The 18,128-nt window shown below is 28.4% G+C and overlaps 1 protein-coding gene across 2 annotated transcripts in view; it reads left to right on the forward strand.

Annotated features, from left to right (window-relative positions):
* LOC121113802 (uncharacterized) overlaps nucleotides 1–18,128 on the forward strand; it is a 138,217-nt gene that overhangs the window by 32,041 nt on the left and 88,048 nt on the right. Inside the window, exon 2 of one of the 2 annotated variants that reach the window (XM_071886812.1) lies at nucleotides 3,967–4,082. The exons of the other annotated variant lie outside the window; for it this stretch is intronic. The gene's annotated coding sequence lies outside the window, so the exon portion shown is untranslated. The remainder of the gene's footprint in view (nucleotides 1–3,966; nucleotides 4,083–18,128) is intronic. 2 annotated transcript variants of the gene reach the window in all.

The following is an 18,128-nucleotide window of genomic DNA, read 5'->3' on the forward strand; positions in this document are numbered from 1 at the left end:
ATTATTGTTTTTTTAACTTGAAAAATTAACTTTTTTGGAAAAAAACTTATTCTTTTTTGGGAAACTTTTAAAAAAATCCAAAGCAATTCTCAAAAAAACTTTTTTTTTGTACAAAAATTTCAAAATAAATTACAGCCTCTTTAGCCCACCCCCTGTGGACGCCTTTTGGGTATTAGATGTACATATAAACAGGTATCATTGATTAGCGTTCATTTTGCATTTTACAGTACTCTGTAAAATATATTATTTAATATGTAGAAAATAGTCTTGTTATATGGTTAATTTCGAAGTTAAAAATATATTTTTAGATTTATTGCACTTGCTTTCCAACAGGTAAATGATTATAGTATTACAAAATATGACCTGGCGGTATATGAACTAAAAAAATGATCATTTTAAATTTGACAAATTGAAGAACATTGTAGAAACAAGAGGCTTAGCTGTCATGACGTTCAATTAAATTAACCCTCCATTAGTGAACATTCTTTTTTTTGACGTAATTAATGAACTTGGGTTAAATATTAAACAAATTTTATTTCTACATACAGCTTTGACGTAGATTCCAAATTTCCAAATTAATCAGAACAACATTAGATTTGGTCATTAACAAAATAAAATTTATGATTATTATAGTTAAAATAAACATAGGATTGAGTGTGATATATGGGATATCACACGGATATTACATTTATAGAATCTTAAATTGAAAAAGGGAAATGAACAGAGCAAAAGAACGACTTAAAAATTAACTAATTAAAAATTTCAAATAATTCAAAAAAAAATATTTTTGCAACAACAAAAATTTACATTAATTCTGAAAGATGTTTCAGAAGCATATGAATGCTGTTTCCAGTATTAACAACAATCATCTTTATGAGAGGAAGGAAATATACACAAGTCTTACTCTGTATCTAGCAAAACTTAGCTCAGATGTCGATCACACTTATAGCCCAAATACAATAAGGACATTGACGTTTAACTCTTCATTTATAATCTGCTGCTGGATATTAGTTTCCTTATTACTTATTTTTCCTTATTTGAAAAATTCAGACGTATTAGCGTGTGAAGAGAACTATGAAGGTGTTCTGAAAAGTTTCCAACCTCAGCGGTAAGATGACAGCACTCGCAAATAAAATATAGTCATATCTATCTTGCATCTGTTGACAGGCACTCACCAAAGTTTCAGCCATTTTGTGCGTGTAGCTGTTATGTAACAGTCATTTGAGTGTTAGTATCATTTTTGTGAAGTTGGACAAAATCGTGTATCGAGCTCTCATTAAATATTTAATTTTGATGTGTAATCTTTAAATAGATTCAAACAATAGCAGATATATGAAGGCTTATTGTGTTAAAATTTGACGGATCTAAGTCCATGCAACTCGGAGTGATTGAGCCAAAAACAAAAAGTGTGTTATGAACAATTATTTTGGAGAGAAAAACGAAAAGCATTATTTGGACAGGTTACAGAGGTGGAAACATCTCTTGAAGAAACCTGTAAAGTTACAAGAAAACTTTGTTAAAATAAATGCTCAATAAAAAAAACTTAAAAAAACTGTTTTCTATCTTTATTAGATCGGAAACTTTTCAGACCTCTCTCATATTGTTTTTATGTCTGACAGATCAACGGGATTTGTTCTATATCATTATTCGTTGGAATACTTACCTTTGTATATTCTCGTATGTATAGTATACTTGACTACAATGAAAAAGTAAGTTTAACAGTTTTTTATTTCAGTAAAAACTAATTGTGCCTTATTGTTCATGCTGCAAATAAAAGTTAATTTATTTTATTTGCTTCTGAAGTGCTCTCTAATTACTTGAAAAATATAAAAATATGCATAATTAGTCCTTGAAATATCTATTTTTTTATTTAAGTTGCTCATTAGACCTATTTAAATTTGACTGTTTTTATCAATGCAAACTGATATCATTTCCATTCACCAAGGTCTTAACAAACTAACTATAAAATTAACTTTGACTTTGGACGTTGAAAGCTATTTAGCTTTATTGTTAAAGCTTTTTTAATGTTGCAAAATTCGATATCGATTTCGGTAAGACTAAGTTTTATAAGTAACAATTTTCTACTTGAAAACAAAAATAAATTTTCTTTATTTACTTTAAGAGAATATTCTAAATCATAAAGTACACAAAAATGTGCCATACATACGTCGTTTTAGATTGCTAGAACAGTTTTTTCCTTTATAAATGGAATTAGGAAGAAACGATATCACATTCAGTTATCAACTAGGGATGATAAAATATTGAAATGGGAAAATAAACCTTTTCTTACATAATCCATAGTACAAATTTGGTGAATCAAGAAAGATTTAAAAAGGACCACTCTAGAGACCTGTAATAAAGACGGATTTTTTTCTTTTCCCAAATGAGTCATTTTTTCTTTCTTCATAAACAATAATATATCAGGGTAAAATAAAACCGAATATATTGTGTACAGCATTTTTAAAATGTCTAACTACAATTTCAGCAAAGATGGATTTATCTCACTTTATTTTCATAACGTATTTTAATCTTAAATAAATATTTTTGAGAATTTTTTTTTCATTTTTTAACTTTTAAACAAAAAACTAATTACTTTTCTAGGGATATCATTTAATATGTTTTTTCCCAAAAAAATAACTAAAGAAATGTATTTAAATACAAACTATTCACTAAAGGCTGTAAATGTATTAAGCATTTATAAGAAGAAGGATATATAACTCAAGTGAGAAACAAAAGAGAAAAAAAGGATAATGCATACCCTTTCATTTATCTTGAACTCCATGAACATGGCTAATCAAGAGACGGCCTGAAATCCGAATCCAAAGAGGGTTGTTGTTGTAACACAGAGTCAATGGAAAAGAAAAATCATTAAATTTTTGAATTAATCAAAAATTAAAATTAGCTTTATAGAAATAATTCAACATACGTTAGGACCTAAGAATAAAAACAACAACGAATTAATAGTTGATTAGTACTGATAAAGATTATAAAGGACTATCTGCTAAAAAGATTAATATTAACCTCAGATTGACTGAAAGGTAGATTTTGAATGATAAGAATATTGTTGGAGTTCAAGTCTTATAATAAGTTTCCTATAGTGTGGTTTTTGGTGTACTTAAACATAAAAGAAAATTATATTCACTATGATAACTAAAAAAAAAAAGAAAACGCCATATTATTTTTAACTTTTATTTCACATTTTTTTTTTTTTTTTTTTGAATGATGTATAAAAAATTATAAATGGTTATATAACCTAATATGTCGATGGTTTAGACCATTTGAGTCGTTTTTTACTTCATTTTCATTGCAAAAAAAATATATATATACATCTTATTTTACAGAAATACTACCTTTTTAGCATTCTGTAATCTCACATTTATCACAATAAGATTTCATACATTATTTTCATAGATGTCATTGAAATGGCACCTTTTCATAAAGATATAATAAATCATTGGCTTGATCTAATTTATTTATTTCCCCTCAACTCTTCGTTACACTTCCTTCAAATACGAACATGAGTATTTTCCTGAAGGTTTTCAACGCTTCAACACAAAAAGTATAATTATGAATTATAAGGTCTTGTATTACCAAAAATGTATAAGCAGATTTTGATTTATTTGTCGTGCCACTCAGAAATGGAAATAATAAATTATGTATCCACAAAAGCTTGGATACTATCATTCTACATTTGTGCAGTCTTTGTTATGACTAAAATTATGATGATTAAAATCAATGAGTATTTCCTTGACCTCCTTAAAAAATAAAATATTGTATGCGAATTTTTAGCACCAAGAAATTAGTGGAAGATAATAAAAACCATTCTTTGCAAGACAAATATTTTTTCCCGCTTTATCAAACATAAGATTGTTCTGTAAGTCATAGAGAAATAGGATGTTTTTATTAGTAAAGATTTATAAGTTTATGTGTGTCTAGAAAGTTCTAAAAAAAAACTTTTTTGTTTAGATTTTGGCAAATGATGTCGATTTTGCTATTTGAACTACGACAAGCTATATTTTCTATATAATTCTCTGAGCAGCTGTTCAACCCTTTAATGAATAGAGAATGAGAATATTTGAAAGGTTAGTGGGAAACATGAAATAACTAAGAGCAATATATTTGTTTATAATATATATAGGTTACAAAATTCAAACCTTAGCGTGTGATCATACTTAAAAGTTTTTGACAGTCAATGTTATTTTATATCACCTATAACCGTTATTGTCGAAAACTTTGCAAAAGGGATTAGGAGATTAATAGAACTGCAAAAATGGTCATGTTGGAGGTTCTGCTTGGATTCTTTTAATGGGATCTCAAATGTAATTTGGAAAAAGAACAATCGGCTGATTAATTGTTTATTGGTTTTTAACCCCCTCAAATAACAATCGGCCAAAATATATCCATATCGCCCGAGTCTTAATTGAAGTATTGCTACTTTTAAAAAAACCTATACTAAAGAAATATTAGGGAAAATAAGTTAGTTTAAATGAATTGGAATACTTCAAAGTAATTTTTATATACAGGTGCCTCATTCAAAAACAAAAATGCAGAGAGCATGAATTTTTTGGTTCAAAGGGTTCTAATAATAAGCAAACAACCATAAAAAGAACTTATAAAAATTATCTAGATTTTTTTTTTTTAGAAATTTACATAAAACGTTTACAATTTGAGGCAAAAAATAAAGTTACGTATTAAAAATGTACTATTAAATTATTTGTAAGTTAATTACCAAATAAGTAAAAATAATTATCATTAATGGAGGAATACAATGGTATGTTTCTACTAAATTCTGACAAATTTACGTTGAAATTGGTTGTCAGCTGTTTTACTAATGTTGATGCACCTTAACCCTAACCTTTTGAATTCAATTATGCCTTACAAAACTGTAAATATCCTAATCTTTACATAATAATTATTCTCACCATCGGGGAGAAGGATATAAATGCCTTAATAAGTTGTGAATGTTTGGGTTAATTGATTTTATACTTTTTACTATAGCAAAAGCTTAACATGATAATTGCGTCTGTTTATGTTGATTTGAAAAATGTAAAAATTATAAACCTATGTCAAAAATTTGCATTCGGATTTTAAGTCAAAGATTAATACTTTAAAAAAAAATTCATGTAGCTTAAAATTCTAAAGTTAATTTCAAATATATCTAAAGCAAAACGTAGTCTGTTTGCTCAAACAATAATCATTCCATCAAAAAAAAAGTGAAAACTTTTCTTAGAAGTAATATAAAAAAAATAATGATTTTTGGAGTCGTTTTTTTTTTTCTTAATTAATAACTATCTACTTAGCGTATTTTCTAATGCAATCTAATATTAATTTATAATCACACATACAAACAGAGTTTTTTCAAATGTAAGAAAAGTTGCAGTTTGACAGCTTTTTGTTGAATATTATTTAAAACGACATCTTTTGGTATGTTGGAAATCTTCAACAAAAAGCATTTAAGGGTTTAAAAAAGGTAAATACTGAGATTAACTAATCAAGAACTGCGCACAGTGCCCCCAGCTTTTTCTAATTTATTTAATACGTACTAATTTTGTAAATAATGATATTATCCGTTTTCCTATATCATTTAATACCCCATTACTTGTCAGTTTCATTAAATTTACAAAGGTTTTATATCACCACTACACACGGATAAAAATACATTTATGGCGTGTATCCCTTTACTGTATGTGAAGACGTTCTTACTAATTTTACACTCTTTTATACACTATGAAAATGAGGTACATTACTAAAAGTATTCTCGTCTATATATATATTTTTTTTTTTTTTAACAATATAATATATATATTTATTTTTTTACTTACTTTAATTTAACTATAATATTTTCCCTGAATATATGCTAATTTAAAAACAGAAGGTTTTCTTCTCTCTTTATAGCAGTAATTCTTTTTCACCCTACAAAATCATATATCTGGCAGCTGATATTAAAAAGTGTCTTAATTTATATAATAATAGGTAATCAACTTTCGAACTCATTAAAAATAAACATTTTATACACAAAAATAACACATCATTAATGCTACTTTAAAAAAAAAACTAAAATTAATCAAGTTATTCTTTTTTTCTACTAATATTTTTGTATATTATTATATAAAATGCACTTTCTTAATAAGATTACGTAGATAGGTAAAATTAAGCCTTTATTAATTTTGTTCCTTAATTTAAAAGGAGAGGGACACCTAGTGGTATCAAGAGACCCATAAGAACTTTACTCAGCTCATTCAACAAATGTATCATCATGTCCCATTATAAATGAGTTGCTACGGTAAGATTTATATAAAAGTACCCAAATGGTTGTTAGGTATTCATGTCACGTATTCTTAATGCTGTCATTTCTATGTTATTATTATTACATGATGCACATGGGTAGCCATATATTTTAATATTAATAATATCATTTCCCGCTTTGAAAATTGAACATTAATCTAATAATCCTAAAAGTGTTCATAAATACTTAAAAATGGAGTTATAATAGGTTGGGGGAAAAAAAATCATTTTTCCTGCCCCTTTTTATTAACTAATTATATCTTGTAAAAAGGTGTGAATGCATACTACAAACGCATTTTGTACATTATTGCGCTTGTCTTGATCATTCGTGAATTATCATGTGGCGAGTATAGAAATTCGCCACATTTGATATTTTTACTACTTGAAAGGGAAAAACACATCTAATGCGACAAAGAAAATTTGCAGTGTATACAGGGCCGATATTCTTTCGGTTCGTGATGCACAAAAGTGGATCTTGCTATTACGTTCTGGTGTAGTAGAGATGAATGATGGCACCGACTGGTCCAGCTCAGCACTATAAATCAGTCCTAAAACTTATAAAGTTATGTCCTTAATGACGTAACTCAATTTTATTTCTTCTTTATTTATCACCCCAAGTCTGACAGTCCCAAATACTGATATGGCCAGATGAATTGAACCTAATAAATAACGACTTACACAACACTAATTGCAAAGCTTTTATAAATGGCTAAATTATCCGGTGCTGCTTTGACTTAGACCCCCATAAAATTTAACACAACATTTGTTGGCTATTGTTATAATATATTTGAAGATTCTAAAACTCAATAAGCTTTTTCACATATTACATTTCAAATATTGAAACGATTACAACAACAGTTTTAAAGAAAGTCTAATTTTAGATAAAAAGAAAGAAAATTATAATAAATTTATTTATACATAGATCATTGATCCAGGTTATATATCGGAAAGATTTATTTGGAGAAATCTTGTGAAAGCTCTACTCTGACAAAAAAACGTATATGATGATAAGTGTAGTTATATAATAGGTGTAGTTAAAATTAATCCATTATTTTTAATGTATGATTGTTTTTTCATTAATATTTATCTCCTTGGCAATCAAGACAGTGCCGATTTCGCTTTCATTATTCCTTCGAAATTTTCGACAATTTTACTTGTACATATCTTCAAATAAAATTAAGTAAATGGTATTGACGAAAATAATTTGCGCGTTATTGGCTGTTACAGTATCAAGACCGTAAACGCTACTCACAATTTCAACTGCATGTCTTGCATTTTCATCATTATCGAAGAAAAACTGTAAAAATAATGCGTATTCTCTCTTTGCTGGTGTCCATCATTGACGTGCGCTCAAACAATACTCTATCAAACCGTCATAAAACTTCTACAAATTTTGATAGCACGAAATTCTGATCGTACACATACCACGCCAGATACAAATTACTAAAGCCATCTATAGAATACGAGAAATTTATTTAACATATATATTAGTAAGATGGATGGAACTATCTATATAGTACTGAGTGTTACAATATAACTATAATAAAAAATTTCGACTGATGGCAGAATAATCAATAACACCTAGTAATAGCATTTCTGCGTGCAGGGTGAAACCTACATTGATTATTGTTATTTAAGCCGTAGAGCACAAAAATAACAATTAAAACACCAAGCCTCTACAGGTTTTAAAATCAAGTTTTTATCCTATAACAACGATTCAGTGCCATATTTCGAGATGCAACAACTGTATCCATCAAAATCAAAGTAAATATCATTGATACAAATATTTCAACATTTGAAAAATGAACTATTTATTATTTTACCTTGTTGATAATTAACAAAAAAGTATATATAACCACAAAAAAAAAATCGAATAAAATGAAGGACCTTACTTAGAGTGCTTTTTATTTTTTTCAAGTGCTTTATATCATAGCTGAAGTTATAAAGTAATATAATACACTTTATATTTCAATTTTTAAAGCCCTTAAAAATGGCCATTTTGATTTATTTTTGGTCAATTTAGTATAAAATATTTATTAACAAATTTAATAAAATAAGGGGGTATGGAATTGCTGTAGCTCATGGACAACGCGTTCGTGAAAAGTTATTTTCTTGAATTCAATGTGCGTTCGCGCCCAGTTGATTATTCCTAAAGAAAAAAATATACTTTATGTATATGAATTTCACCAAAAGGTTCCTAGGTCAGATGAAGTAAATGTAATACTATAATGTTTACTTGTACTTAATCAGTGCAATCCCATCTAACAAATTAAAGGAACATTTAAAAAAAAATAAGGTGGTTAGTTTGAGTTGAATATTGATGATAATAAAATTCCGGAGAAAATTGAATTGTTTATGAGTTTTTAACTAAGTATACGCCTAATAATTTAGATGTAAGCGGATTTAAACAAATTTATAGATGGTTCATATATAAAATAATTGATTAGTAAACTCCAGTATATTAGTATTACAGCAAAAACATTAAGAGTTTGACGGTATTATGTCCAAAATTTTGCGCCTACAAAAAGGATTAATGTTATAGTTAAAGGAGGAACTTGCAAATGTCCCCGGTCTTCCCTACCATTGATGCACATTGTGTTTTTTTTCCTCCCTCATAAAATAAAATTGCCCTACAGAAGCTTAAAACACATTATAGCCGTTTAATTCGGAGGTAAATTAACAATAACGAGGTTCTTCTTATACTTAAGGCCTAAAGCAACAATCGTTGCTGGAGGAGGGGAGATACAGGAGTATATTTGTACATAAAAGAAAATCTTTAATATATAATGTTCCTAAATATAAGTACTCAACCTTATTTAGTTCCTTTAAAATGTATATTTTGTAGTTATTAAACAAGCCTCATAGCTTATAATTTTTTTTTGTATAATTTATTTTTTTAAATTTGATATATTCATAAAATACAAGTTTTATTAATATCTTTTCAAATAAGTTAGAAATATGGTTAACGAAATTTTTATTGAGGGGGGGGGGGGAATCTTAGAATAGATTGATGAAAAATTTATAAAACGGATCTATTCTGTCAACAAACCGTGGTACTAATTTTCACAACAACAAAAAAATAGTATAACCAGTGTGTAAATCGTGTGCATATTTTAACTAGCCGCTTTTTTGGAATTGGTTATATGAAGAATGAACAGATTTATTGTACTTGTTAGACTCCGAGTAGAATTGAGGATTGACAACGGATTCATTCTTGTCAATGCACCTGTTTGTTTCCTTCTCACTTCCTCCTTTGTTACAGCTACTTGCAGATGATCTAATAAAACGTCATGACAGTTAAGCTGCTCTCCTTTATAACATTTTTCAAATTGTCAGGGTTACCATGTTTATTTTTGGCTTATTTGTTTATGGCCACAATACACGCCATTCCATCACTCAGTATAGCTAGAGGTGTATAAATTAGAAAGGGGGTGGGGGAACTTAATGTAGTTGTAACCTAAACAGGATTTTTTTTTTTCTAAAGCTGTTATCAATATTATTAAAATTCTTGAGGAGGGAGCATCTAATATATAGTAGTAATAACTAATACATGTGATCATGAAAGACGGAGAGTAAGGATGAGGTATGTTCGAGAGTTTTAAGTGTAAGTTATTGTTGAACTCTGAATATAATTGAAGAGGGGCATCGGAGTAATTAAAGCTTAAATGTCAGTGGTGTACGCCGCAGCCCCCACCAATCGAGGAATTTTGGTAAAATAAAAAAAGGAGGAATAAAAATTAATTCCTCCCCTCCTAAAATAAATTTAAGGATTTATTTTTTAAAAGAAAAGGTCATTCGATCGATCGAATTATGCTGTGACCCTCCTCCCAACAAAAAATATCTATAATCCAGTTGACGCCACTAAATGTCCTTCCTATTGAAGGAATACGATTTCTTTTTGTTTCCTTCCTCTTAAGGCTGCTTGCAGCTGATCTAATAAAGTTCCATGACAGATAAGGTACAATCAGTCTTCAAATTGTCAGGATTACCACATTAATCTTTGGTTTCTTTCATTTTTACATACCGACAGGACATATTTTATTCAGCACTGAGTTTAACGTACCAGTAGGTGGTGAAATACGAGGGGTAAAATGTTCATCACCTAATATGACATGGGCAAAATAAAAATATATATTATCCATGAGATGTTGTGACAGTCTGTTATTTAGGGGTGCAACATAAATTGTACACATGTAAGCAACATACATATATTTATAATGAATAATATTATCCTGTAAGGAATTGTATTATTTTGCCAAAAAATTCCGCTATGTTTACAAAAATAATTTTAAATAAACTACTCATCTGGGTTTTTTCCCCTCTTTTCTTTTCCTTTCATGTAAAATTATTTGACCTGCACCCCTCCCAGTGTTTTCATAAATACAATCAAACAGTCAGACAAGGGAAACTGAAAATGCGACCGCCTAATGCAAATGATCTCTTATATCTGATTTTCGATTTTGTAGCAATTCTAAATATGAAAACTTGATACGGCTGATTAATGCAGTAACAAGCTTAAAACATTTGACTGTTGGACCATGTCTGCCAGTATAATTGAAAAAAATAATATTCTTACTTAATGCAATTATTTATTCGGAAGTAATATAGATAATTTTTCGACAATGAGATTTTTTTGGTATGTATGATTTATAGATCGTTAACACTATCTATTTATACATTTTGCTGGAAAAAACAAATTATACTTATGTCATTACAACTCACTCCTTTACCATCTTTGATGGTTCCCTTCCCTTATTTCATATATACGAGTATCATTAGAGTAGCACACATTGTATAAATCAACCATTTATTGAACTATCGTTGTTGTTTTTGTCCTTTTTTTTAATATTCAGTTAGCGCTCTGTTATTCATTTACAAATCTAAACGAGAGTACTTTCCTTGGATGTTTAGCCGCCCCAACACTAAAATGAACATTTTAACAGTATTCTATTTTTTTATTCCCTCAGTAGTTGTTAAATAAGATAATGTACATAATTATTTGTGAACAGATTGAATACTTTTTTTCTATTTTATTTAATTAAAATATGTGCTGAAATGTCCTTGGTTTCACTAATAGATGGCACATTTTTTTTAGACTTTAGACTTTTTCAGATAGTACCCACCTTCAAAAAATAGTGGCAATCTGTTTTTATTTTATAAGTTATTGAGCTAAGTATGACACTACTTTTGTTATTTCCATAATAATTGTCTAAAAAATTATATTTTAGTTATGCACTGCTTTTTGAAGAAAAAAATACTGTTTAAGCTAAACAAAAACGTTAAAAGGGTTATGGGGAATCCAGTCCGCAAAGAAAAGAAAAAAATGCATAATAATGATAATTTAAAAAAAAACAAATTCGAATGAAAAACAACGTGTTTTCTTTCTTCTTTTTTTTCTCAACTGCAAGGTCTTTATTTATAAATATTTAGATGAACCAAAATAAAAATAAACACATAAAAGGAAATTAGCGTTTCTATAAAAAACATCATTATGGTGCAAAATTAATTTATTTCTAAAAAACCTAACAACTCAAAGCAATCAAATATAATAAATAGGAAGTTTCAAATAATTATAAATATATATAATCAAATACTGTTACCCAATGTACTTAACAAAAAAAAGTACAACAGGAAAACAACTCAAATAAATTCAATTCAATTCGTATTTTTCTTTCATATACTTCTTATATCGCCGAATAATCATCCTAAGAGTTTATTCATACCAAAGTTATATCGATGGAAAATATCTAATTAATTCGACGGTATAATTCCACGATGAGTTTTGCGATTGGGGAATCCTCAGAGATAAAGTACTGTGTCTAGGCTGCAGCTTATATTAAGAAAGTCCTTAGATGTCTTCAGTCATCTTCTGTGAGCTGTTGAACAATAAAGTCTTTACAATTACTTACAGTCACATTAATTTTTTTTTTGCTCATCTAATAGTACAAATGCTTCCCAATATCTTGGCTCAAAATCTAAAATATACCTAGAATTAAGTAATATTAAATCCTTAATTTTCAAAAAAGGACAAAAAACAAAATCGTATTAAACATATGTGGATACGTAAATATATGGATATTTAGCTGCTGGGGAAATAACAAATACCCAAAAGAATATGTGAAGCTATAGAAAGTTAGAAGCACAATTTTTACATTGCTTATTCCCTTATAACTAATTATTTAAAGTAGAAAAAATAAATAGCAAGCTAGAATTTCAATGATCTTTTTTGCGAACGGTGGAGAGGAAGGTATCCATGCCCCTTTGGGCAGTGCCAATGTAATTGTCCCTTGCTCAACAAGTTAAATCTACCTATGCTTCGTTAAGGATACAAATCATATAGTCTTTGCCTAGAAAATCAGGTCTTTTTATGCTTAAGTTTATTGATATCAAAGACTAAATCATTTAATTCAAGTTTTTTATGCCAGTAACGTCATTCAATGCTATGTAATATTTATTTACTTAATCCCTGTTTATTAATGGCTTCATGGTAATAAATGGTGTATAATGTCGTTAGTATGAAAATATTATGGCTGTAACTTGAGGTGACAAAGCAAGAAACTTATTAAAAATAACAAACACTTGCCATTTTTGACGTCATTGGGAAACACACATTTACATAGAGGAATATTAAATGTTGATTAGTATTCAATTAAGAAAAATAAAAGATAAAAATATTTTTGCTTATTTGCTAAATATTTCAATTATTTGACTAAGTTTCGCTGGCAGTCGATAAACCTTTTGCATGCCTTTTTATTTATTAATTAATTAAATATTCAAAAATTGAAGAAATTGTCCACACATAAATTAGTTTCATACACACATTCATATTTCGAATTTTTTTATATAAGTTGTCTCTATCATATTTTTATGTATTTATATAGCTAATTAACTCACTGCAGAAATATTCCATTACTGTAATCTTTATAATTTATCTATAAAAATATTCCATACATATAAGAATCATAAGATATGTCTTATTTTCTTTTCTTTTTTTTAATAAAAATAAATATCGTTTTGCACGGGGTGAAATGAAAACAAAAATCAACAAAAACGCATAGCTTTCCTTTAGAAACATACAATTAATTATATGAAGATATAGTTATTGACAACTTATATTTTCAATTTTCGTATATTAGTCAAATATTGTCAGATTTTTGAAAGCAACTTGGGGATTTTATTTTTCAATAAAACTCTCTCTTAATTTCCTCGGACTTTTGGAAGCCCCAGGGATGTATATGTTAGGACTTGGCCGATAATGATATTTTAGGAACAATTGTTAATTGATGGTTAGAAGCCTATAAAAGATTAGTTGCCTGATTTTTTTTTTTTTAGATGTTTAAGATCACATGAAAAAGATTCCACCCCAAAATCCAATGCAAGGTCCTTTCAACAGCTCTACATTTTGACTTGAATATTTTTTTGCGGAAGTTTTTAAGTCTTTGACAACATCAGATAAAATGTATTATATCAAATTACATTGATTGACCAGGTCAAAAATATGAATTAAAAGTAAAAAATATGATCACACCGAGTTTTGAGATTTATTTTCAACATTGTGTATCTATTTTATCTTGGTCCTTTTTTTAAGTATTCTAAGAGTTATTATCAATTATTCATTGTTTTGGTCCTTTCTGACTGTGTTTTTATGAAAAAATAATGTAAAATATTTTCCACTTAAATGATCAAAATTGTGAGTTTACAATAAAATAGTTAAATGTTATTATAGGAAAGGGGTCATATCGGAAACAAAATAACCAACACATAAATATTATAAAACTTTCAACTATAGTTAAGATTCTTGTGTGTTTTAACTAGTGTTAACTTCTTCAAGCCTAACGAGACGAAATCATTTCGTATACGAAGCTTCTTTTCTTGACGAAGATGAAACTCTCACAAAAATCATGACAAAAACGAGACGAAAACGAAACTGACCAAGACAAAATTTTGAAGAAGACGAAATGATGACAAGGACTAATGACTGCCGAAGACGAGACGAAACTGAAAATTGCTGACGAGGTTAACACTGGTTTTAAATCATCCCAGAAATTCAAATCAAAATATTATAATTGTAAAGACGTCTGCATGATTATATTTGTGGGGGGAGGCTTGGTTATTTTATTTTTTTGGAAAAAAATCCCAAAATAAATATTTTTGGATAAAAATTTGAAAAATCAAATTTCAAATATTACATTAAAAAAAAAAAAGATTTCTAAAATCTACAATTGTTCACAAAAAATTTCAAACATTAAACATAAAAAAGCCACAGTGGGTCATAAAAAGTTAAGTTTTTTGAAAATAAATTTCAAAAATTCACAGCTATTTTCAAAAATTCCAAAATCCATAGCTGTTCACAAAAAAAAAAAAAAAAATTGGAAAATTAAATTAAATTTCAAATATTACATTTAAAAATTTAAAAAAATCTAATATTAAATTTTCTAGTAAAAGATAAACTTCCTTCATTTAATTCGCCTGATCTTAATATCATTGATGTTGCAAAGAAGTATAATTCTGAGAAAGGGCTATTTTAGTTTCCAGACTCAACTAGTACTCCGTAATTGCAGCCGCAGAGACAAGAAAGACAAAATATTCCATATTTTGACAAGTTGTTCAAAACAAAGGCAAGTATATCGAATGATCACTGGTAGGACAATATGAAACCTGTAAAAAGTATTACTGCATATTCTTAGACAGGCCATAGTCCGTTTAATTTTTTGATGGGGCTATAATTCTGGACTGTAGAAAAATATATATGTACGACTAAAAATCAATAGACAACGCGCTCAGGAGAAATTATTCTCTTAAACTAAATGTGTGTAGGTTCAATACTCGACCGTTCCTAGAGAAGAAAATATAATTTATGTAGGTATATGTACTTCAAAGACAATTCCTTAATCACAATAATATAGTGTTGACTTATACTTAATTAATGCAACTCCATCTGACCTATTCAAGGAACAAAAAAAAATGTATACATGTATAGATAAAAATAATATGAATTGTAGTAAGTAATATTTAATTGTGTAATTCTCACATAAATAAGTAGCTTAAATGAGAGGCTTTGAACCCTAAATTGTCTCTGTCTGACATAGTTGTTTTAATGCAATTTTATTATATTACATATATAAGATTTTTTGCTTATTTTATAGTTTCATATATAGAATAGCAATTGATTTTGAAGTGAGGAGCTTTTATTTTCCCTCTTCAAGCTTCTTGTCTCTCATTGTTTGTCTTAGGTTTGAAAGTAGAATCATATTATTACATTTTATGATTATAGTTATTCGTTATACTTCATTTAACAATTCAACGAGAGGATTGCATTTATATTATAAATAGGCATATATGGTTATATCTTAGACTGTTCCAACTTTGGCAATGTATATTTTATCCTGTGCATCAACTTTTTCTACTGATACTACCAATAAACTTACTTTGGCCATGTTTGAGGCCTTTCAAGTAATTTCTGGTTACTTCAAGGTAATTTTAATTTTATTATTATTTTTTTTTTTTTGAGTTGGCAATTTTAAGGCCTTTGTATCGTCCCAAAAATGATGCAATGATTAAAAAAAACAACATTTTTATATATTTTAGTATTCAATTGTTAGTATTGTGCACCCTGCTCTCAATATTTTAAAAATGTGGTCGTTGTTTTGAAGTCCCCTAAAATCCCCTTTTTTTTAAATTCAAATTAATCAAACATGGCAAAAATGGACAGAGTTGTCTCAAACATAACCAAAGTGAGTTTTTTATTGCTCCTAACAAAAAAGGTTTATTTGCAAAGCAAACAAAATATTAACCAAAAAAAAAAGAACAGTCTAATGCATATATATATATGCAAAGATGTAACTCTAAAAAATACTGTCATTTTTAATGAGAACACAGCGAGGAACATCCTCCGATTTCTTAACTCGTTTGGGCATTATTAGTCTTATATTTTTATGCTTTTGAAGTGTTTTTATTTCATATAAAATGCACTCGTATTTTGTACAATTTGTTTTATATTTTTAAAACAAAAAAGTTCTTTATATTCGACGAACAAACTGTATACTGAATAAAAAATGTTTGTCTACAAATTGTTAATTTTTATTCCATTATCTATAAGCATCGTATTGCATCAATGCAAAGAACTTAATCCGTATATATTTTGTCAATGAATGTTTTTTACATAATGAAGATTACATGGGACAAAATGATTTTTTTTGTTCTGTTTTGTTTCAATATAATGAAAATGTTCTCTTCTTTACGAAATATAGACGAGACAAAATCTGACAAAACGAAATTAAATGAGAAAAAACTCAATCTGACGAAACTAGCACGATGTTATCCCACTAACACAAAATATAGAGTGGATTTTGTTGTCAGTTGTTAATATTTCTGCTTTTTTTCTCGTAATGAATATTCTGGAAGTTGATTGGTTGAATAGGAATTATTCCTTATTAAGTTGTGAATAATTTTCCACAATTATCGAATAATAATTTTATATTTAGGAAGAATTGCCCCAGAATTTGCCAACTACCAATTGATGTTGAGCCTTTTTTTTTTTGTTTTTTTTTCTAGGGAATGTTGTATAGAGTGATGAATGTAAAGACATGCTAGGTGTTTTATATTATCTTTGTCTCTTTTTATGCTGTGGCAGATGAGGCTAAATGCACAAAAAATATACTTTAAGTTTTTTTTAATGAGATTTCTAACTAAGACCTTTTTTCATCTACAATATATTAGTTCCCAGTCCCCCAAAACAATGTTCCAAGGTACATTTTATCGGAATTGACGATTTTATTATACATTAATTTAAAAAATATATATTTTAACTACATGCATTAATACATTTATACGAAGGGTAGAGAGGCCACTTTAGACACCAACAATGAACGAACCCCATTTCCTTCTATGCAAAACTCTTTTGAATGAGTTTTTTGAACTTTTTTTTGGACACTTTTGGCCACTTACAGATACTCATCAAATCGGCAACAGGTATATGCCCTACCAGTTTACTAGGGCAAGAGAATACTCCTGGTTATTCTTCCTCTCAGATCCCTGTACACATCACATCCCTCTGAGTCTTCTCAAATTCAATTTGGGATCCTTGGTCCTATATAACTCAAGCCCCAACACTTTGTCTCTAGCCCGTACATTTTCAGTAACTCTACAACTCTATTGAAATCCACTGTGTCTGAATTGATGATGATGTTATCAAAGAAATGAACTGTAGAGTTAGGCATAACTTCATCATGCGTTGAGAGGACGTATGATAACACAAATATCATTATCTGCGTGGCACAGTTGAGCCCGAATCCTAAACGAGTTAATTCATATCTGCTCACACAACCAAATATTTACATTTTTTAGAATAGTTAATATTACAGGGTTTATTTTATTATGTTAATTTTTTCTATGAAATGCCACTTTTGCTGTGAAATAGAGTCCTGTATTCATTTTTTTAATCAAGTACCTACGCAGTCATAATATACACTGGAAAATGATGTAAGGTACATTTATATCCATATATACAGGCAAATAAACTTTGCTTTATTAACATAGATTATTAGTGTCATATTATTTTTTAAGAATTTAAAATAAATATATTTTTGATAAGGATTCCGTATGGAATAAAATTCAGAAACAAATGATCCTGGAAAAAATGGGCAATGTACTAAAGGGAGAGAGAAGTAACGGACCATGCAGACTTACACGGAAAACTAATTATATAAGCCCATTCCGTGGAAAAATAAAGCTATTAATGAGTAATTAATGGAAAAAGTTTTTACAAAAATGGAATGGCAGGAACCAGTTTCAGAAAATACCAGATTGGTATTTTTATCAGATACATCCATCAAAAGAAAGAT

The sequence above is a fragment of the Lepeophtheirus salmonis genome, chromosome 2, assembly GCF_016086655.4.
Source record: "Lepeophtheirus salmonis chromosome 2, UVic_Lsal_1.4, whole genome shotgun sequence".
NCBI lineage: Eukaryota > Metazoa > Arthropoda > Copepoda > Siphonostomatoida > Caligidae > Lepeophtheirus > Lepeophtheirus salmonis.